Below are 22236 nucleotides of genomic sequence, written 5' to 3' on the forward strand. Positions count from 1 at the left end.
GAGCTTGTTTCATGTTGCCCGCAAGAGAAGAAAAAGTGTGTGGGATTCTGTACTTCTCTGTAGGTGGATAACATCTGAATGTTCACAGTGACAATTCACCCCCCCCCCCTTATCACCACTATCACAGCTTCTTGCAGATAAACTCCATCTCTAGACTCAGACAGCTTTGGTGTCAAATCCTGGCCCTATTACACAAATGTTCTATGGCCTTGGGCAAGTAATTCAGCCACTGTAACCCTCAGTTTCTCTCCATCTGTTAAAAGAAAGGGGGGGTTGTTTATTTGTTTAATGGACCTTCATTGATAGACCTACTATGTGTCAGGCAGGGTGCCAGGCTCTCGGGGTACAATGACAAATGAGATAGACATGGTCTCTGTCCTTGTGGCATTTACCTTTTTGGGAGGTAGTGTGAAAAATCAAATTTATGTCAATATAATCAGTGAGGACCCACTTCCTGGTCAGAGACGGCTGTCTTCTCGCTGTGTCCTTACATGGCGGGAGGGGTGAGAGGGCTTTCTGGGGTCCCTTTAACAAAGGCACTAATTCCATTCATGAGAGCTCTGGTCTTGTGATCTAAGTACCTCCCAAAGGCCTCACCACCTGATACCATCACATGGGGTTAGGATTTGAATATATGAATTTGGGGGACACAACATTCAGTCTATAACATTTATGCTGATAGTGCTTTAGGAGAGAGGTGGCTTAGGAGAGAGCAAGGGGAGGGGTGAGGAGAGGACTCGGAGATGGCGAGGTCACCAACATTTAGAGTAGGGAAGACAAAGAGGGGTCAGCAAAGGACCCTGCTAAGGACGGCCATTAGGCAAAAGGAAGACCAGGAAAGAAAGGGGTGTTTCAAGAAGGTAGGATGCTCAGCTGGGTCCAATGTTGCTGAGATGAGGATGGAGGAAACAAGATGTAGCGATCAGTGAAAAGCCAGACACAGAACCATCTATACAGTATATTACAATTTGTGTTTTAGAAAGGTGTGGAGGGCAGCAGGGAGACTGTTTTAGCTGGTCTGAAGGTTTATCTATAAAATAGCTCTGGAAGGACCTGGTAACCATGGCTGCTCCCAGAGTGGAGAATAGGGCGAGAGATGGGATGGGGTGGGGTGGGCTGGAAGGAGATTTCTCACCGGGGATCGCACACTTTAGTTGCTTTTACATTTTTGTGTTATGTGACAATATTACTACTCAAAATTGCAATTCAAAAGAAAGAAAAGTGCCCTACCTCGCAGAGTGTCTGTGAGAACAGTAATTTTCCTTGACGCATTTGGGATGAGGATCAAATGAGATGATGCAGGAAAACTGCTCAGCTCAGCCCCCGGCCCTGTGCACAGGGAGGGTTGGCTGTGCTTCTACAGGAAACGACAAACAGAGCCTCAGCCTGGGTGCGTGGTCCCAGGGCTACCGTAACAAAGCACCACGAGCTGGGTGGCTTAAAACAACAGAAATGTATTCTCCCCTAGATCCAGGGGCCGGAAGTCTAAAGTCAAGCTATCAGCAGGGCTCCGCTCCCCTAAAGGCTCCAGGGGGGACTCCTTCCTGCCTTTTCCAGCACCCATCCAAATCCCTGGCTTGCAGTTGCATTCCCCCTGCTCTGCTCCACCATCCCCGGCCATCTCCTCTTTGTGTCTGTCTTCACTTAGCCTTCTTACAGGGGGGATTTAGGTCCCATTCTAATTCAAAATGACCTCAACTTGACTAATGCCATCTGCAAGGACCTAATTTTCATACAAGGTCACATTCACAGGTACTGGGTGGGCACAAATTGGGGGTGGGGGACATTATTCAACCCAGCATAGCCTGGCAGTTCTGATCCTCACAACAAACTCATCTCTGGCCCAAGTCCAGTCACTTCTCTCCCCGGGCTGTCAAATGAAAGGGGACGTGGTAGCATTCTGAAATCCCCTCCAGCCCTGGCACCTTCTTGAGTAAGTACCTGGGGCAGCAGGAACAGGACTGAGGGCCAAGACCCTCAAGGTTCATGTTGCCTCCAGTGAGGGGGTGTCTGAGGCTATCCCTGCAGATGCCCTTGGGACATCAAGGCATTGGTGAAGATTTCTGAAGTCCCCAGGCTGCCAGGAGGGTTCAGACTTAGGCTTTAATGAGGTTGAACTCTGGGTGAGTCACAGCTAGGAATTTTAATAAGCAAACCAGGTCCTGCCCAGCCCCCTTTGCCACCTAATTCATGGGACACATGCAAACTCACATTCTTGTTGAAAGAGAGGTCAGAACAAACTGGATTTGGCACGGCCGATTCCAAGGGACATCTGAGTCATGAACTAAGCCAATGTGTGCTGAGTCCAAACCCAGGAGCTACCTGCTGGGCAGGGACAGGAGCCCAGGGGGAGGAGCTTCAGGTGGGAACTTGGGGGAACCTGCCCCACAATGTTTCCAGGGGTCCAGCCACATTCCCTGTGAGTAACCGGGTGGCAATTAAAACCACAGTGACGCTATCCTCCATTTACACAGAACTTGGCTCCTCACAAAAGGTATTTGTGGCTGTTATTTGATTTGATTTGATTCTCCAGAGTCATGATTGGGAGGGAACTTTGATCTCAGCTCTGCAGAGGACACTGAAGCCCAGAATGGTGATGGACTTGCCAGAGATGGCACTCCTTCTTCAGGCTCTTTGAGCTGTCTGTTTGGGCCCCCCACATCCAGGCCCCCCACCCCGGGTTGCTTCCAGGGAGGCCCATCCAGGATGGTGGTCTTGGGAGTCACCAGCCAAATCTCCAACCCATCAGGTCAACCATCAAAATGTTAAGGTGGTCATTTTTCACATGGACAACTTGTTTCCTTCTCATGTGAAGTGTGAGTACCTACCTCTGTATAGGATTTTGCTATTTTTAATGATTCACAATATACAATATAAATAAAGGCAGAGTGTTTACTCTGCAAACACAGGTTCAAGATAAGCTTGGAAGAGCCCCTCCCAGCAGCTAAGCCACTCCTGATGGACCTCCTGGAATGATGGGCCAAACTGAGCCACCGGGGACACAGCGTGGAAGGGGATTGCTAATTCTTTCTGCTGAGGGAGGCTGCCTGTGGGAGAGCCCGGACTTCAGCCTCACTCCTCCATGAGTGACAAGCTTATGTGAGGGGTCCTACTGAGGACACAGCCCCAGGAGAGCCCCTGCCTGGGCACGGCAGGGATGGGGTCAGACTCCGCTGCAGGGCTGGTTTCCATAGAGGGAGGAGCTTTGGGTTTTCAGCCAACTGCATGGCCATTAGGCAAATGTTTGGGGCTTGCTTTTGGTTGTGCTTTAAACTGAGAAAATAAATCAGTTCGTCTTGGGGGAGTGGAATTTTATAGTTACAAGAGGAACGAGCATTGAGTCTGATTGTCCTTGGGCAGCAACTAAAACTGCACAGTCTCGCCTCTGTTGCGTTCAGGCCTCGGCCAGCAGCTCAACCACAAGAAATCATAGAATGGAAAATGCCTGGGTGTCAAAGAAAGGTGTGGAAAGAAGGAAACCCATGCAGAGCCACGGATTTGCCCAAGGTTACAGCTCGTACCAGGTGACTGAACAGTGTGGGAGCGGGAACCGAGTCCTTCCATGACCCTGTTTGTCCCCAGCACCCACCAAGGTGCCTGGAGGAGTGTGGTGCCCATGAGGTGAGTAGGATGCATGAAGGAAGGATGGCAGGGAAGGAGGGAGAGGGGGAGGGAGGGGTGAGCATCAGGCGAGAGCACAGGCCTCTCATTATCCAGGCCGGCGCTCAGGGATCTGTGTCACTGTCCTGAGCTGGACAAAGAGAAGCAGGGAGAGTGCAGGAATAGAGGGTATATGAGGTACCAGGAGGGCAAGAGCAAGGCACTAGGGTGCGAGCAGATGTTTCAGGAAGAGGGGGAAAGGATGAGGACTCCAGAGTGGGGTCCACTTTCCCAAGTCAAGGTGCTGGCCCACTATGGGACGGGCCACTGTTGGTGGTGACTCAGGCAGTGGAAGGAAAGGTAACCAAGAATGCTTTCCCCAAAAAATCCAGGCCCTGCACACTCTGGACTCGGACTCTGAGTGTCAGATCTCCCTGCTTTTTCTGCTGGAGTCCCGTGGGTGGAGTGAAGGGGAAGTTGGGAGGGACGAGAGGGTAGACATCACCCTCCCAGGTGAAGAGAAACAGCCGCAACCTGCAAAACTGCTCAGCCTGTGACCTCTCACATTGACATCCAATAGCTCATTGGGTCCCTGTGAGGCCCCCATTCCACAGATGAGGAAACTGAGACCTTCTCATCTCCTCTCACATAGTGTTTAGTTTCTGTTGATAAACCAAACTAAGAAGGACTTCTGGAGAATTTAATTTAATAAGGACTGATTTCTGAGTAACTAAGGATGGACTTTCTAATGGGAGCTGCCGATGCTGATTTTTGGTGGGGAAATATTTGAGGTCAGAGAAATCTCAGCAGCCTCAGCTCAGCCAGCATTTTATTGAGCATTTACTATGTGCCAGGCACCATCTCTTTACTTATGTTGTCACATTTACTCTTTACTCACCGAAGAGGCAGGTACTATTATTATCTCTAGTTTACAGATCATGAAACTAATGACATTAATTGCCTTGTCCAAGGTCACCCGACAATAAGTGGTGGCCTCAGGATACTTTTAATGATATTTCCTTGCCTATGCATGAGACTAAACTATGGCAAAAACTAGATCTTTGCAGGCAGGGGGAGGGGAGTGCACAAGAGGAGGGGAACTTGAAGTGGTGTAATTTGCTAGAGGGGAGGGAGAGAGGAGCATGAAGAGTAGAGGAGAATCAGAAAGTTTATTGTGGGGACAGTGACCAAGGTAAATGAAAATCACAGGTTTAAGGAGCAAACGTAAGACTTTAACAACCCTGCATCTATGTTATTACTTCGTGAGAACCGAATCCCATGTTGTAAAACACTTGTGTCCGCAGAGCTGTAATTTAAGATGTGCCCTTTGGTTCATCAGGTGTGGATAAATGAGGACACACCCAGGAGACGTGTTCTCCCACTTCGGTCCTACTCCTGGGCTCTAGTGAAATGGGAAACCTTCAGGTTCTGTTGTCCAGGGAGGAGCACAGGGAGATATGCCGAACGTCAGGATGCTGGGATTTGGGCAGCCTCGGCCACTCGTGCTGGGTGAGAGAGGTGCTCCCCTCAGCTTCCACGGGCCCCGGTGAGGGGAGTGGATAAAATGCTGACAAAGTGCACAGAGTTTGGGGTAGCCAGATCCTATTCATCTTTGCATTCCCAGGGCCTGGGACATGGAGGGCATCTGGTCACGCCAGTCAGGACCTCTTTTCTTCCTTCTCTCTGAATCTCTTTCTAAACATTCTAGGAATAGAGCTGATTTTAGAGGAAAACTCAGCAGTAACCTGAGGCCTGTGGGCCTGTCCTGGCCCTTGACCTCTTACCCTCACTGGCCAGTCCCATGAGAGGCAACATCCTGATGCCCTTCCGTTGTCCCCTCCCACACCACATCCCCCAGGACAGCCAGGATCGAGGGAGTCACCTCCAGGGCTCTGATTGCAGCCACAGATGCTAGAGGCCAGGACGAGGGAGCTGGCATTGCCAGGACCCTGACTCTCTCCTGCACCCAGTAAACCCTGTCCCAGTGTAAAGCTTTCTCCACCTCACGGTCCCCAACCCCGCAGCCCAGACAGGTTCAGCAGCTCAGAGAGCAAGGATCAGCTGGTCTGGGGCCACTGCAGCTGAGCAGGACCAGCTGTTTCTCCAGCTTCCGACTTCCAGCTCCTTCTGGCTGGGTTGTGAGTGTGGGAGGGTCAGGGGTGCCGGCAAGGAAAGAGCTAGCTCTGGTTTCTCCCTTCTGCTCACTTATTGATTCAGAGAATGCAAAGGCTTTTACAGCTGCTGAAAACATTTCTCACCTTGACAGAACCCAGATGGCCAAAATCCATCCAAGAAACATCCAAGTAACCAGCGATAGAGCCAATCTTCCCCTCTCTGCCTCCATCACCCCTGAGTCGGAGAGGAGCAGAAAAATCTAAAATGCAGAAAGTTAACCCCTGTCTTTGAGGAGATTGGATTTGATTTCCTTGCTTTTGCCTATTTACTACCTGTTCCCTTCTGTGTCTCCTTGTCTCCTAAGTAATATTTTCCTACAGTCCCAAGTTCCCATGTTAAAACTCTTGGAAAAAAATCAGTGAACGAATTGCTTCCCTCTGCTTTGGGGGTGTGCATGTGTTTCAATATTCGTAAGCGACTTGAGCTGAAGATGGACAGTTGGTAAGAGAAACACAAGAACTTTCCAGAGAAACACTGAAGGTGATTGATAAAAGTGCCTGTGAGAGGGACCCAGCCTCCCTCTCCTCCCCAAGACGACCTGCTCAGTGGCTTCCTCTGGGGGATTACTGAGCCCTCTACCTCCATCCTGCCTGCCCCAGACCCGGGAATTTGCAAACAGAACTAGGCTAGGCTCCCTGAGGCCCGAATTCATTAAGACCCAAGTCTCCAGAGTGGCATGTAAGGGCCTTCATAACCGGATTCCAATCCCCTCCTTCAGTCTCACCTCTTGATCCCGAGGACCCCTCCCCACTCTGCCCCACACACAGCCCCTTCCAACTTCCTCACCCTCTTATGCCCTGGCCAGACCTATCTATCTGCCAAACCTTTTTAACTGCCATCTGCTCTCTGCCTAACCAACCCCTAACGTTCTTTCAAGTTCCTGCTCAGTGTCCAGGTCCTCTGTAAAGCTTCACTAGACCTTCTTTCCCCTGAAAGGAAAGACAGAGCCCCATCCTAGTGCTCCCACAACCCTTGGCAAACATCCTTATCACAGCACGAAGCCCCCCCGTTTAACTACACGTTCTGTGCCTCTTTCTCCCTGCTAGTCTTTCAGTTCTGTGACACATGGTAACGGTTTGTAGAAACTCTGCAGTAAGTTTATTTTCTTGATCAAACAACCCACCGACAGGATGGCAAACAGTTAGAGCTGATGGAGTGAAGCACTTTCAAATCCATGGAGCAAACTGATTTTTCCAAGAACTTTTTGCCAAATTCCACATGAGGGATGGAGCTCTTAACTTCATTTTAAAATTAAGAAGCAGCTTCAAAAAGTATTAAGTTGTGCTGTTGTCTAATGATATTAGTCATTTGTGGCTCAGAATCAGTGTAATCAATAATCCTGTGAATCCTGGAAAGTTTCATACATCAGCTCGTTGGCTGAAGCTGGGAGGGGCTGACGGGCTTCCTTGGCTGAAGATTCTGTGCCCTTGGTGGGTGCCACTGGTCAAGCTGGAGACCAGAGGGGACACTCCAGGAAAGCAGAAAAGAGTTCTACTGTGATACTGAGTTTCACTTTCTGTTTGCTTGTTCATACTTGCTATACTCCATAGATACCACTTTCGTAACAAAGAAAAGCAATACACTTTTTAAAGTACAAGATGACAAAGCAATTAGATGATTAAAACTATAAAAGCTCAATGATGAGAAGGGGAGGGAAGAAGAGAGACACTTGACCAAAGATGCTTCTGCCCCTGAGACCTGCAGACAGAGCCCAGGACGAAGGGCCTGATTGCTGCCCCAGTGATCACGTCAAAATCACGAGGCCAGACTCCTGGGATGGGGCGAGAAGGGGGCGGTGGAGGGGGATCTGCAGGAGCCCTTCCTCTGCCGAGCGTCACATGCTCCTGTGCTCACCGCCCAGACAGCCACAGATGTCCCCAGGGGAGCACCGGAAAATCACACATTTGGGGGTTTGGGCCCAGCTCTGACACGTACATTTCTAGAATCTTGGACAAGCAGCTACTCCTGGGATTTCTTCACCTCTTTGGGGATCACGTGTCTGCCTCCCAGGGACATCTGTGATATGGATTATAAACTATTATAAACTGTATGGTGGTTCATGTGGACAAGGAGTTACTGGAATTATTGTTGGTTCTGGAAGGAGGTGGGACTGATAGTCACGTATGAGCAGGATTCGCAGCATCTTTTGGACGTTCACAGACATTTCATGAGCTGAAAAATACTAGAATGTCTCCAACCGTGTAGGAGGTACTATTCTCATTATTCCCAAGTTACAAAGGATAAAATCGAGGCACCAAAAAGCTAAGCAAATCGCCCAACTTGCCACACAGGAGCAGGGGAGCTGGAACATGAGCCTGAGCTGCCCATAGCCGAGCCTGTGCTAGTAACCATGGCTCATGCCCACACACACACACACACACACACACACGTGCATGCGTGCACACACACAAACATGCACACACTCCTCCTTTGTATTCCAGACACACCGCCCAGCATCTACTCTTGTTCTGCAGTTTCAATCCTGAATTTTGTTTCTTTGAAACCTAATTGCCCCAAGAAATTGCTAACAATGTACGTCTGGGGAGTGGGAATGTGGGGTCAGGGTGGGTGAGGGGGCCTTTTCTTTTCGTTTTATACTGCTTTATATTTTTTGAGTCTTCCTCATGACTGTGTATTACATTTATAAGAATTAATGAAAAGACTTATTGCTCCGCATTGGTCAGTGTGCTGCAGAACAAAAATTTTAAAGTTTACTGGAAATTAAAAAATCTGTTGCCATTCACAGGGTTTTGGAGCCTTATTTACCTAATGCCATGGCCGTTGGGGAATCTTTCCAATTCATGTTGGAATCAAGCCTGGCTTTCCTGATTCCTCACCTCCAGCTTTCAGCCTTTGCGGCCAAAGCCAGCCCAGCCCCTTCCTGTGGTTTCCAGCTCAGCCTGCCTGGTGGAGGAAGGGGGACAGGAGAGGGGGAGGGGGAGGGAAGGGGGATGGGAAGGTGAGGGGGAAGGGGGAAAGAAAAGGAGGGAGGGGAGGACAAGGGAGGATATTGGGCCCCATCCAGGGGAAGCCTGGCCTGGACCCTTCCAGCACCCGCCCCGCACCCTGCTTATGCTTGGTGGAAACAGGATCAGGTCACAATCCAGGCCTCCAAAACCTAGAGATGGAGGCCTGGGGAAAGTGGAAACATACAAGGAGGTCAAGATTTGAGGGGAGACAGACTCAGAAAGGGGCAAATGAGGTCTGGATCACCCTGTTAGGAGGAAGGGGGACACAAGCCGGGGGGCAAGGATGAGGCCCTGCATCCGTGGCCTCTGTGCCCCCAGCAGTGTCCCACCTGCTTTCCCTCAGGGTCCAGAGGAGTCCGAGGGCCAGGAGCCCATCAGGGCAGTGGCCCCAGGAGGGACCCGGGAGCCTGCCCCTGCCGTGCCTAAATCCACGTGACAGCCAGCTCTAATTAAGTCTCTGGAGGAACACGAATGTGCTCTCATGTGTTATTCCCTCGAGCAGGGACGTCAGGCAGAAGGATGGGAGGGAGGCAGTTATGTGCCCCTACTTAGCAATGTCACTTTAATTTCTCAAAAACACTCCCTGACAGACCCACGCCGAGCCCTCCCTGCTCGGGAAGCCCAGCTCAGCTAGCAGGCCAGCTAGGGGCAGCTGGAGCTTGTCTGTCTGACTTGCTGGGGGAGAATTCATTAACCGGCCATCAGCTCTTCTGTTTCTGGAGATCCCGGTGCTGGCGCGGTCTGTGTGCAATGTGGAGGGTGTCAGGTAACCCCGTGGGACTACCACAGCCCAAAGAATCCCTTCGATACTAAGAAACCACAGCTCCTGTGGGGAGTTTTCTTTGTTGCTTCCCCTGCAAACAGGCAGCCGGGGCATTTGTCTTTCTTCTCTGGCCACCTCTAGGCCATTATCAGGGCTGGCTTAGCCACTGCTGCTGTAAATGTTTGCCTGACTGGAGGAAGCTCCCCCATATTAAGCAGGAAGCCATGAACGAGAAGCCTTTCTGCTTCCTTATTAGATGCTGTACAAGCAAAAACCAAGCTCTGTAATATTCAAAACCTCAGGTGTCTGAATATTTCCCAAGAATGAGATTGGCATTCCCTCCCTTGGCACAGCCAGTGTCCACTGGGTTGGGAGTAGGAATGGTGCCCACGCAGGCCCCTGAGCAGGGAAGCCCACCTCCAGGGAGAGCAGGTGCTCCCCTCAAATCCCCAGCTTTCCAGGGGAAGGGCCGGCTCCCTGTAGTCCCGGAGATTGCCTCCCTATTCTTGACATAACTTGGGGACAGACTATCCAGCTACACACCCCACAGGGAGCCCTAGACTCTGGCTACGTGAGACTTCCCAGAGTTCTCCAAACACACAGGCCTTTTCTCATGACTTGGGTCTACACTGATTGCTCTGCCTGGCATGCCCTTTCCAGAAGATTCCTCTCGGTACCTTTAGGCATACCTCTAGGTCAAGGATGGTGAAAAGACATCATCTGGGATGCCAACTGTGACTGACTGTGGGCACTGCTGGGAGCTTTATAATGATCACATCCAAGCTGTGAAGTGATTTGATGGATGAGTCATTGGTCTAGTTAGTTATAAATGCCACCTCCTCCAGGATGCCCTCAGGACTTCCACCGTCCAAAGTAATGTGATCTCTTCGTCCCTGCCTTCCCTTAGCACCTAAGTTATTTTCCAATTTTCTACCTTGTATTACAATTATTTGAACAGCTTACTCCCCTTCCCCCGCTAGCCTCTGGGTTCCTTCAGGCAGTGACTGCATCTTACTCACCTTTGTATCCTCCATAGAACATGTTGTTCCTTGCTTGGAGTCAGTGCTGTCAAGGTGGCTGATTTAACTTTCTTTCCTGGGAACAGCTAGCTGAGAGCAGACTCAGCTGGAATATTCCTCAGGACGGATATATTTTGAAAGAGGACTGGTTGATTCTGCACTCCTGCGCTGGGGAAGGTGCTGCTTCAGAGCAGGTACCAGGGTTAATAGGGGCACAGGGCAACTGGCTGGCTTGGGAGTGGGGGTGGTAGGGTTTCCAGGTAAAATAGAAATGTCCAGTTAAGTTGAACATAGTATAAGCATATACTAAATATTATATAGAACATACTTTTGCTAAAAAAAAATTCATTGTTTATCTGAAATTCAGATCTCACTGGGTGTCCTATATTTTTATTTGCTAAATTTGGCAACCCTAGATGAGCGTGCCAGGTAGAAGTTCCTGGCAATCATCTGCACAGGCTTTCTAGGAACAATTCTGTCCACTAACCTGTGTCTGCAGGTAAGAACACCCGGGAAGGCAGAAGGGACGAGCCCAGCCAAGCTGGCTCCTTTTGTGTGTCCACAACGCCCACGTCTCCTGGTGCTTCCAGATGAGGCTCTCTGATGTTCCACCACCAGATCTCTCCCAGGCTTGGCTTCCTGCAAAAGCCAGCTTAGTGAGACCTACTCAGAGGGGAGTTATGCATAACAACTTCAGGAAGCCTGCAAAAAAGCTTTTTAATGTGTTCAGCTGTAGCTTCACTAGGGGGACCAAGTCTGTCTCATTGGCTGCCCGGTGCCTTGCACAGTCCTTGGCATAAAGTAGATGTTCAATAAATGTTTACTGAATAAATAAAGAGCTTGGTGCTGCTGGACTTTCTCCATCCATGATTAAGCTTACCTCAGCCACAGTGATAAAAATGTGCAAAGAAAAGGGAGTTGGCATTAAGCCTTTCCTTTACAGAAGTCATCACGAATTTCCATTACCTAGCAAACGGTCCAAGTGCATTAGATGGATTTGGATTTAAAATCAATTAATGCATCCTCAGGGAACTTGGCTACTATAAAAGCAAGATAAAATTGTAAGTTAATTTATTTCCATTTAAAGGGTAATTAATACTTTACACTGATGTGAATTTAGAAAACAAGGAAAAGTACCAATGAAAGAGAAAAACTCGTCCCATCTGAGGACCTCAGGCAGACTGAGCTGTTACAGGTACACCGAGTTACACCTGTTTTGTGGCGCTGGCCTTCTCTCTTCCCTTTCCACTCAGAGTTGCTGAACATCTTTCTTTTCTCCAGTTTTCCCTTTGTTCTCCTCTGCCAAGAGCCCTGATGGAGGATGCAGCCTGATCCCAGATTCTGAGGTTCTACCGAAACTAGGTGATTGTGGCTAAGAAGAGCCCAGGGGTCAGAGAAGCCGTCAACCCAGGGACAGCAGGAATAGGCACATGTAATGAGGGTCTGGTTTAGGGGTGTCAGTGGGGCTGGGGCCATAGAGGTGGCATCACATGGCAGGAGGGGTGGGCCTGTGACCATTGATGTGTAAACTAGAAAGGGACAATCAGGCAGGAACTGGAATTCTCCTGACTTGTAGACTGGGGGAATGGTGAGGGTACCAGCCAGGGCTTAGTGGCAAATAACAGAAATTGATTCTGGATCTCTAAGAAGAAACAAAATTCATTAAATACATACTTATTAGTGCTCCCTGAATCAATGGGAAGGCTGAAAAGCCAGTCTCAGAAAATAGGCAGGATCAAGAGAAGCTGGGACGTAGGTCACACCACAAGAGCACCCTGGTCAGGTCACAGCTAAAGCATCCCTTGCTGCACTGCCCACCTCCACTCCTGCTGTGAATAATGCCCAGCTTGGGTCACTCTCAGGAACCAAAATCCCTTTTCCATGGTGTGAATGACCATGTCTAAGTCATGTGAAAATACCCCAGTCACTAGAGGGCAAGTGTGGGAATGTCTGGCCCACTTCAGATTTTAATTGGTATTTTCTCCAAATAGGATAAGGGATCAGATGACAGAAAATTCAAAGAAAGAGAGAGCACAAATGATCTCTATGGTGGCATTAAAGTGGGGAGTGCAGGAGAGAGGGCAGGTTTGTAGAGCAGAGCAAGTTCAGTTGTGAGCATACTGAGTATGAGACGCCAACAGGTATCCAGGCGGAGCTGTGGAGAGAGGATGACATTGGAGATGCTGATCTGGGAGCTGTCTTCAAAGAGGTGACAGGCCGCTGCTATAGCATCTTGCCCTGGATCACTGCGGCTTCTCCAGCCATCCTTGCATTCCACATCTTTAATAGCTGATGTCTTCTGAGAAGCCTAGGACATGAAGTCAAGGGCCCTGCAGGGGGTGAAGGTTTGGCTGGGTCCTCTTTTCCCAAAATTCCCAGTTCCTGGCTTTTCTGATCATGAAAAATGACTAGCAAATAAGAGAATTTAAGCTGGCTGTGACCAGGACATAAGGGCAGCTTTGATGACAGCTGATGGGAAAGAAGCAGGAAGAATCGCTCCTCCTTTTAGGGCTCCATAGCCTTAATTTTCAGGTTTAATTTTCAGAAGCAGGAAGTCCTCAAGGGTAGCACAGGAGTTCTGGAATGTTAAGAACCCTGAGGCCTGTGAACTGCAAGGAGACTCAGGGATCATATTGTTCAACCCCTTACCTGAAACACGAGTGCCCACAGCTTAGAGAATCCCACAAACTGTAGCTTCCTTTCAAGTTCTCTGATTGTGAAAAAGTGACACTACCTTTCACCCACACCTTTGCCCCATCCTGCCAACCCTGCCACCCACCTGAGAGGAAGGGAGGCCTTGGGTAGGATGCAGCTGGGTGGAACACCTCCTCTTCCCCTGGAGGCAGTGACATCCGTCACTCCTAGGAGATGATTTAAATGCTGCTATTGTTAAATTTTTGGCGAGTAGATCTGGATTATTCTCCCATGGGGCTGGTCATGAGTCACTACAGCACATCCTCAGGAAGGAGCTGGCTGGACTCCTGAAATGGCCAGATCCTGCTGTGAACTTGGGACCCAGTGAACCTGGGCTGTGAACTGGAGCCCATCACGTGGCTGCTCCCATCATGGGGGGAGGAGGGGCTGGACACTGAGGAGAGACACACTTTGGGCACTGGCATCACAGAGGGCTCAGCTAATAGAGCACAATAGCCTGAGTGAAGTCCCCACTGTGACGATGGTGAGGACTAATTCACTGGCGGGGAGGGGGGGACACAGCAGGTGGCTGCACAGAGAGACTATTCAGTAAAAGCCATTCTTTTTCTTCTTCTTATAGGAGGTGGTCCTTGAGCTGAACATTAAAGATGGGCAAGTCCTCTTCTCACTCCAAATAAGCAGTAAGGAGACAGGGAACATCCCCAGAGGAAGGAATATTCACAGATTCCAGAATTTCAAAGTCTTAACATTTTTGATGATTAGCCTGCAGACTGTGGGAGCTGTACCAGGACAGTCACCCAAAGTGAAGGGAAGGAGCATGAACTACAGCAATCCAGGTAAAGTTAGGATGGTAAATGGCTCTATGTCATGGACAGAGAGTCCAGAAGTGAATAAATGAATGAATGAATGAATGACCATAACCCGGTCTCCACAGTGCCATCTTCTGGAAAGGAAAGGACACTGGCATTGTTCATTCTCTCCCCTCCCCTTCTGCTGCATGTCCAAGCCTCTCATCCTTTGGCATGGCTCCAAAAAAACCCAAAAAACAAAAATCTACAGTAAAGGTGAGGAAGTAAATCAGAAATAAAATGTTTTTTTTTAAAAAAGGAAAAAAGTAGGAAGCCTTTCTTGATTCACCAACTCAGAAATTCTCCTTTTCCCCTGTCCTCCCAAAGAACTCACCCCCAATATCAGGCCCTCACTTCGAGGTCAACTGATGGTTATTGATGTGTGCGTCTTACCTCTGTGTGCCCTGCAGTGCTATAGTGGCCCCTTGCACAGGGTGTCAAGGATTTCTTGGCCCTCCAAGGACCCACAAGTCCCCTGCCCTTTTGTCTGGGATTGTTTGAGTGACTTTGGTGGCAAAAGAGCTTTGAATTGAATTGGAGTAAGACGCATTTCTTTGAATGAGTACGGAGTGGTCTCTAAGTGGGAAGGAGTCGGGATGGGAGCTGGGTCCTCTGGCAGAGTAAGGAGGAAACAGATCCCAAATGAAATTAGTGAAAAACCTGTCTTAGGGCCCCAGGCGAGGCCGAAGGGCCTGGAGGACATGACCAGGGCTGTGCACGGGTTGCAGGGGATGAGAAAGGCAGAGATGAGGAAGCCTTGAGGTGTAGGGGAGGGGAAAGTGGTCGGCATTAGGCAGGACTTTAAAATCAGGTCTCTGTATCTCTCTCCTTGACCTAACCAGCAGGGTGCCCATGACTCCAACACTGAGGGGAGAGATCACGTGGTGCTCAATAAATGCTGAATAGAGTTGTCTTGAATAACGATGATAATGCTAATAATAACAATAACAACAAATTTTTACTGAGCACTTGTTGTATATGAGGCACTGTTCTAGATCTTTTATTTTTGACTCTTGAAATACAGCTTTATTATGAAAATTTATAGATCAACTCACAGTAGAAATAATAGTGTAGAGAGCCCTCAGCAGTTAGACACGTTTGGCCACACTTGCTTCACTTATCCCTTAGGTCTCTGTTTTTGCTGAGGTTTCTTAAAGCAAACCCAGATATTTGCTATTTTACTTCTAAGTATTTTAGTTTGCAGCTCTAAAGTACAAAGGCATTTTCTTTTTAATTTTTTAAAATTTATTTTTAATTGAAGTATAGTTGATTTACAACATTGTGTTAGTTTCTGGTGTTCAGCATAGTGATTCAGTTATATATATATTCTTTTTCATGATAGGTTATTACAAGTTAGGTCTTTCTTTTTTTTTAACATGTATTTCTTCATTTAATGTTCTCATCAACCATGAGAGGTAGGTATTACTATTACAGATGATGAATTGGAGGCACAGAGAGGCTAAGTAACTGATCCACAGCCACATAGCTGGTGAATGGTCGAGCCTGGATTTGAACCCACTCCCTTGAACCTCAAAGCCTGTGCCTTTAGCCATGCAATAGGGCATGGTATTAGTAATAAAATATTTGCACACCTAAATTTTGCCCCACTCTACACCACTCCTTCTCAAGATATTTTCTGCTAAATCTGCTTGTTATAAGAAATAATGAAATTTCTATCTGAGGGAATAATTCGTGCATTGAAACTCAAATAACTTTTGGAGCTATCTACAGAAAAAGCCCTCTTCAAAGGAGAACCTCAAAAGGGTTGATAAAAGCAATTAAAATAATGGAATCACATATTCCACTTACTTCTGAAGGTTCATTTCACTGTAATTCATTTTCTGCTTTATTTTATATGTACTAGGACCCAAGTAAATAGGGGGAAAAATCCAAATTTTTGTTTGATATAAAGGAAGACTCAGAACAATGAAATAAACACTGCTCAAAAAGTAAGCTTCAGGCACCTGAATGCTAAGTAATATGTTTATTCCTATCTCTACAGATATTAAACTCATTCTTCCCAAATCTTTTTTCATGATCTAAACAGAGACTATAAGTCAACACTTCTACATAATTTTTGAAAAATAGATGCTTTGCTGCCAAAGATTGTAACTTGTCTATTGGCAGTCTATGGAGATAGGATGTTTTCACCTGCAAAAAGCAAAAGACTCCAGCTCAACTCAGATTGGCTTAAGGAACAAGGATGACTATCACTTTCCACAACCGGAAGTTCAGAGGAAGGGGAAGTCCAAGCTCGGACCAGTCCTGCTGGGGAGCCAACCACCACAATCACCGCAAGGAGACACCAGTCATTTTCCAGGCTCCTTTTCTGAAATGAATGCCATGTCTTTATCCAGATATCAAACTCTTACTAGCCCATGGAAATAAAAATCTTTAAAAGGATAAAACCCTGAAATTTCATAAACGAAGGTCCTCATTTTCTCCTGACTGATGATGAATTGTCCCTATCAACCAGGGAGTCACCTTGCTTTCCATAAAAGTAACCATTTCTGAGAATTGTAAAATATGGATCGGCTAACCAAATATCATTTTAAATGCAACAGAGCAGCTTGATATTTAGAAGCACTATTTGGTGGAAAAGGTTTTGATGATAAATGACCGGAACCCCAGGATAACAGAGTTGAAGGTAAAGATTAATCTCCTCTCCAACTCTAAACATCACTTTAAAAATAATAAATTAAACAAAAGGCACAATCTCATAAGGACAAAGAGAGTGGGAAAGGAGTCATCAGCAACAAAATTTCAGAGGCTGAAAACAGATAGATGAGTCATATCTGACTTAGCAGACCCAAGGAAGCCAAATTCCAAGGCAGCCTTATGGAAAGCCAAGAAATATTCTAATTTCATATTGGAGAACTCTCAAGAAGCTCCAGGACTGGTGGCTCCAGGTACCTCTGGAAGTGGAGGTAGCAGAGGGCTAAAATGTGAGAACTGGTTAAAAACTGTATAAGCAATGGTTAGTTAGATTTCTGGTTCTTTTCCTCTTCTTCACATAGTAGCAACTTCCCTCTGCAGAAGTCTGAAGGCTGATTCTCAATAAACTGTAAAGGAGAGGGTCTGCACTGAAGGAACATAGGTGAAATTGAGGCCAGAGGTATCATACAGAAAACAGAGCCATTACCTAAAAGCTTATATGCTATCTGTTGAGATCACTAACTTTCTTCTTCTCTCCAACACTATGAACTCTGCAAACCAGATTATACGGTTCAGTCAAGAGGTGGTAGAATATGATTCTCTGGGCAGCTGATTAGCCCAAGAGAAAAGATAAGAAGACACTGATAGTAGGGGGTCCCTAGCCAGATCATTGTACACATAAAACCACAGTGGACACAGCCCTGCTCCCTGAAGAGTCCAATCTATTGTTAAGTCCCCACTTTTAAGTATCATAAACAGCAAAGGATAACCAGACATTGGTGGAGATTCTCTAACATGAAAGAGGCCCGAAAAAATAGAAAGAAAAAAGAAACTTGGATGGAAGAAACTATGCAAAGAGAATAAAACATAAAAAAAAAACTGTCATAATAGCCTTGCAGAGATAAGATATAGCATTCTGTAAAACAGAAACAGGATACTGTGAGGACAGGATAAAAGCCATTGCAAGTTAACAATCTGAAAGCAGAAGTGAAAAACTCAGTAGAAAGATTAGAAAATCAAGGTGGAGAAATATCCCAGAAAGTAGAGTAAAAAAGGTAAGGGTGGAAAATAAGGAAGAATATCTTTAAAAAAAAATAAATACAGCACAAATTATGGAGTTCCAGTAAGAGAATGGAGAAGAAGACACCATCAAATAAACAGTTTTAGAAGTTTTTCTAGAATTGAAAAACATAAATTTCTGAACAAAAAGTATCCACTAAATGCCCAGCCAAGTGTATAAACTCTTTGATGCCAGACTCACGGCAGGCACATCATTGTAAAATTTCAGAACGAAGGGACACGAGAAGAACCTGCAAGCTTTGAGAGGTAAGGGAGGGATTGATTTCATTCAAAGAAACAATCATCAGAATGAGAATGCGTGAATTTCACCACAGCTAAACTGGAAACAACATGACAATGAAACAGTGCCTTCCAAACTGAGCAGTAATATTTTCCTATCTAAAATTCTACGTCGATTAAGTGTGAGAATATACTAGACATTTGTTTACATGTACAAGGACAAAAACAAGAAATTAACCCTATGTACTCTGTCTTAGAAAACTAGAGGATGTGAGTCACCAGAACAATTGAGTTAACTGAGAAAGAAAAGAAGATAAGACCTAAAACAGAGAGGCGCCATCCTAGAGAGAGGTGAGACTCCTTGGGGTGGTGATGAAGGAACATCCCAGACTGGCCCAGGTCCAGAGGCAACTGTGTTAAGAAAATGGAATTGACAGAACACTTACTGTGCTTAAACTTCTGATGCTTACTGAAAGTAAATGTACACATTCAGAAGAAGGATTAAATTGATGTTGAATATATAGAAAATTTGGCAATTAAAAAAAAGGCAATTATTAACTCCAGGGTAAGCAGAAAGTTGAACGAGAAAGGAAGAGGTACCATAGGACACAACATGGTTCAGCAATAAATAGCATTTACAGTCAGAATAATGTAAATTATGAATATGGATGTAACTAAAGGACTCTGTAACTATACGTGGGAGGTGTAGTGAGCAGGAAGGGTATCCACGTGGACGTGTGTCTAAAGGGGCGGAGAAGGGTGTTAGAGCCTCACCTTCCACAGTTAGAAGTCAATAGATGATGCCCAGATTGCAAAATCCATGAATAAAAATATCAGCACCTATGGAAGGAAATACTGAGAAAATCAGTTGAAAGAGTTGAAAATGGCTGCCTCAGGATAGGGAGAAATGGAGTTGGGTGGGGAGCTGGTGTTTTCCACAGCAAGTAGAACTATTTGACTCTTTACGTATTTGTGAAATTTAGATAAAATTTTTTAAATGTTAAAAATATACCTCCATTATGTGTTATTCAGATTTTTTTACACCTGGAATTTATCGAAATGGTCACACTTGTGGAAGTGGCTTTATGTTTCAGAGTGTCATAAAGGATGGTTTTTTTTTTCCTCCTGGTGAAGGTCTGACCTGATCCCCTGCAGTGCAGTTGAATAGCAAGGCTTGATGACAGCAAACCAGAGCCTTGGTAGCCAAGCCTCCTGTGGGAGTTTTTTTTTTATAATTATTTTGACTTCTCCAGAAAAAATGAAAAGCAAGTTATTTTCTGATAGTCAGTTGAGCTCACATGGAGCCCTGGATTCTGTCTCCAGAGGATGTGGAGGTATCACTTCAGACCTTTGCCTGGCGCTGGTCAAATCATGAAATGGTACCAACTGTGTATGTATCAGCCACTCATTTAGTCAGTGGACATGTAGGGAGCAGCTCACACAGGTCAAGCACATGGATGGAGACAAGGATGGATAAGACACAAGCGCTACCTTCAAATGCTCACAGTCTAGCGGCTGGATGTCTACACGGGGGCTTACACACCATGCCCTGTCTTACTCCTGCGCTTTTCCTCGTATTTCCCCCTCCCTGGAATGCCCTTCTTACAAACCCTTACCCTTTCTGCATTAGGACTGGTTGCCTCTAATTCGTTATTTATGACTCAGCTAAAGATCATCTCCTCTAGGAATCCTTCCCTGACTCTCCTTCCCTGCTGGGTGGATTAAGGGCCACTCCTCTGGCCTTCCATCCCTTCTTCTGGTGACAGATACTACCTGTTTGGCCTTGAGAGTGGGCAAATGATACCTCCTGGACCAATCAAAACATCTTCCCCCCAAGCAAGCCAGTCAGCATCCTTGCCTGGAATTTTTCTGACTGGTAGAAAAGAGTCCTTTATTTCCCTAAAAATGCATTTCTGGTGACCAGGTTCCCACATAAGTGGGGTAATGTTTAAAGGAAAGGAATCAACATTAAGAGAGAAGCAGAAATAGAGGAGCTGTAGGTAGAGACGGAGAATAGCACATGCCATTTGCTGAGGCAGGTCAGAAGCAACAAGGCTGTTAGTTGTGTAAACATTTCTGAAGATAATAAAGTGGACAGGACTAAGCAATGGTTTCAGCAAATACACTGAATTTGATAAGAAGTTTCCTTCCATAATAAAAAAAAAATCAGTGAAATGAATCACCTGAATCAGAATCAAATATTCAACTAAAAATTTAAACTATTTTTAAGAATATCTGAGCTAGTAAATTTGGCCAACTATAAAATGGTTCAGATTTTTGCAAATACATACACAAAGTTTAGATGAATGATGGTAAACCTTTTTTTTCCACTGTTAAGTTATGGAAATTTTGTTAGAAAATTATGAAGAAAAAAAGATCTTTTATTGATTGTGAGAGATCTTCCACTAAACTACCCAACTATTGCTCATAGAATGAAAGACATTTTAATAATATCAAAAATAGACTGATTCAAAATTTTTTTAATTGCAAGTACTTTTCTTTAGCTCTAGATGAGTCATGCAATATTAAAGATTCTGCCCAATTAATATTTGTGTGCATTTTGTCTCGACAGATGTCCAAACTTATGAAGGAATGTTGTCAATTTATGGCCAACAAAACCAAACTCGTGGCATAGATATTTTTGAATCATTTGTATCTGCCAAATTAGAATGAAAAATTAGTTCCTCTAGATATGAGAAATTAGTTTCTATTATGATGGATAGTACTCTAGCCATATTAGATTTAAAAATCCAGATTTTATTGGAATTCTGAAACAAGAGACATGTTTCCTCTATGAGAGTTTTTTTTCCCTTAGTTTTTGAAGAATCATGTAAAATGTCATGGATATAGCCGTTCTGATCTTTCAGTATACACAAGCAGATGTGTAAATTATGGCCAGTTTGGGGAAGTATTGAAAGAAAAAGGACAATAAATATAATGATCTTGGGTTCTTGGCCAATGCTGGTTGGTTCAATGATAGAAGATTTTTTTTTTAAGGTTTGCTCCAATTTGGGATTTTCTTGAAGCATGAAGGTTGCTTGCCAAATATTAAATAATCCTAGGCAAAATATGGCAATATCACACTACATTTGAACAAGCAAAATTTGAAGTTCCCAGGAAAAGCTTTTTTATGACCTAGTTAGACAGATATGGGAATTTTTGCTGAAATTATTTATAATAAAAATCAATAATAATGCTTTTGTGCATTTCCTAACATGAACCAATATGCAGAAGATTTTAAGTGTATGTAATAGTATTATTTAAATCTGCTACAGAAACTACAAGAAAATTTGAAGAAAGCTTTGTTGACATTAGCAAATTTAGAACTGCTTTTCAATTTATGCAACGTCTTTGAACTCTGTACTAATAATGTGCAGTTGACTCAAGAGTTAGTCAATTTACTGAATTTGAACAGAAGTAGTTTTGAAATTAATGTGCTTTTTCCTTCAAAGCCAAATTGATTCTTCTGAAAAAGATGAACCAGTTTTGTGATGTAGATATAAATATTAAAGAAAAATTATCTTTTGATACCATATTCAGGTACTGGAAAACGTTTAAGTATGTTTGGGATAACTTGAGGGTGTGAATTTACTTTTTCAACTGTGAAGTTTAGAAATTTAATTGCAGATAAAATATTTCCAATGAAAATTTAGTGCCCAAATTAAGACGTACTATAAAACAGAAACAGACTCACACACATAGAAGACAAACTTATGGTTACAAGGGGAAAAGCAGGTGGGAAGGGATAAATTGGGAGTTCAAGATTTGCAGATACTAACAACTATGTATAAAGAAGATAAACAACAAATTTATACTGTATAGCACAGGGAACTATATTCAATATCTTGTAGTAACCTATAATGAAAAAGAATATGAAAAGAAATATATGTATGTATATGTATGACTGAAACATTATGCTGTAAACTAGAAACTGACACATTGTAAACTAACTATACATCAATAAAAGTTTTTTAATTAAAAAAAGTGCTGTAAAAAACACATTGGATTTTGATAACTTGGTTAAAAAAGGATGCAAAATAGCTCATTAATATTTTTTATATTAAGCATGTGCTGAAATAATAATGAAATGACATATTGAGTTAAATGTATTATTAAAATTAATTTCATCTGTTTATTTTTACTTCCTTAATGTGGCTAGCAGAAAATTTTAACTTCCATCTGTGTTTCATATTCTGCTTCTCTTTGAGAGCACTGGTCTAGATCTTGGATTCCTTCATCAGGAATTATTTCTT

At 45.0% G+C, this 22236-nt stretch overlaps 1 long non-coding RNA gene across 2 annotated transcripts; it reads left to right on the forward strand.

Moving 5' to 3' along the window:
* The first annotated feature begins 2872 nt into the window (after window positions 1-2872).
* LOC135322901 (uncharacterized) lies at window positions 2873-22034 on the forward strand. 2 transcript variants are annotated; one of them, XR_010383937.1, is made up of 4 exons: window positions 2873-3621; window positions 13801-14017; window positions 16077-18334; window positions 20556-22034. It is a non-coding gene; the product is annotated as an uncharacterized LOC135322901 (long non-coding RNA). The 2 variants fall into 2 exon arrangements; XR_010383935.1 differs by having other exon boundaries at window positions 2898-3621; window positions 16077-22034.
* Window positions 22035-22236: the final 202 nt, after the last annotated feature.

Source organism: Camelus dromedarius, chromosome 2 (assembly GCF_036321535.1).
Source record: "Camelus dromedarius isolate mCamDro1 chromosome 2, mCamDro1.pat, whole genome shotgun sequence".
NCBI lineage: Eukaryota > Metazoa > Chordata > Mammalia > Artiodactyla > Camelidae > Camelus > Camelus dromedarius.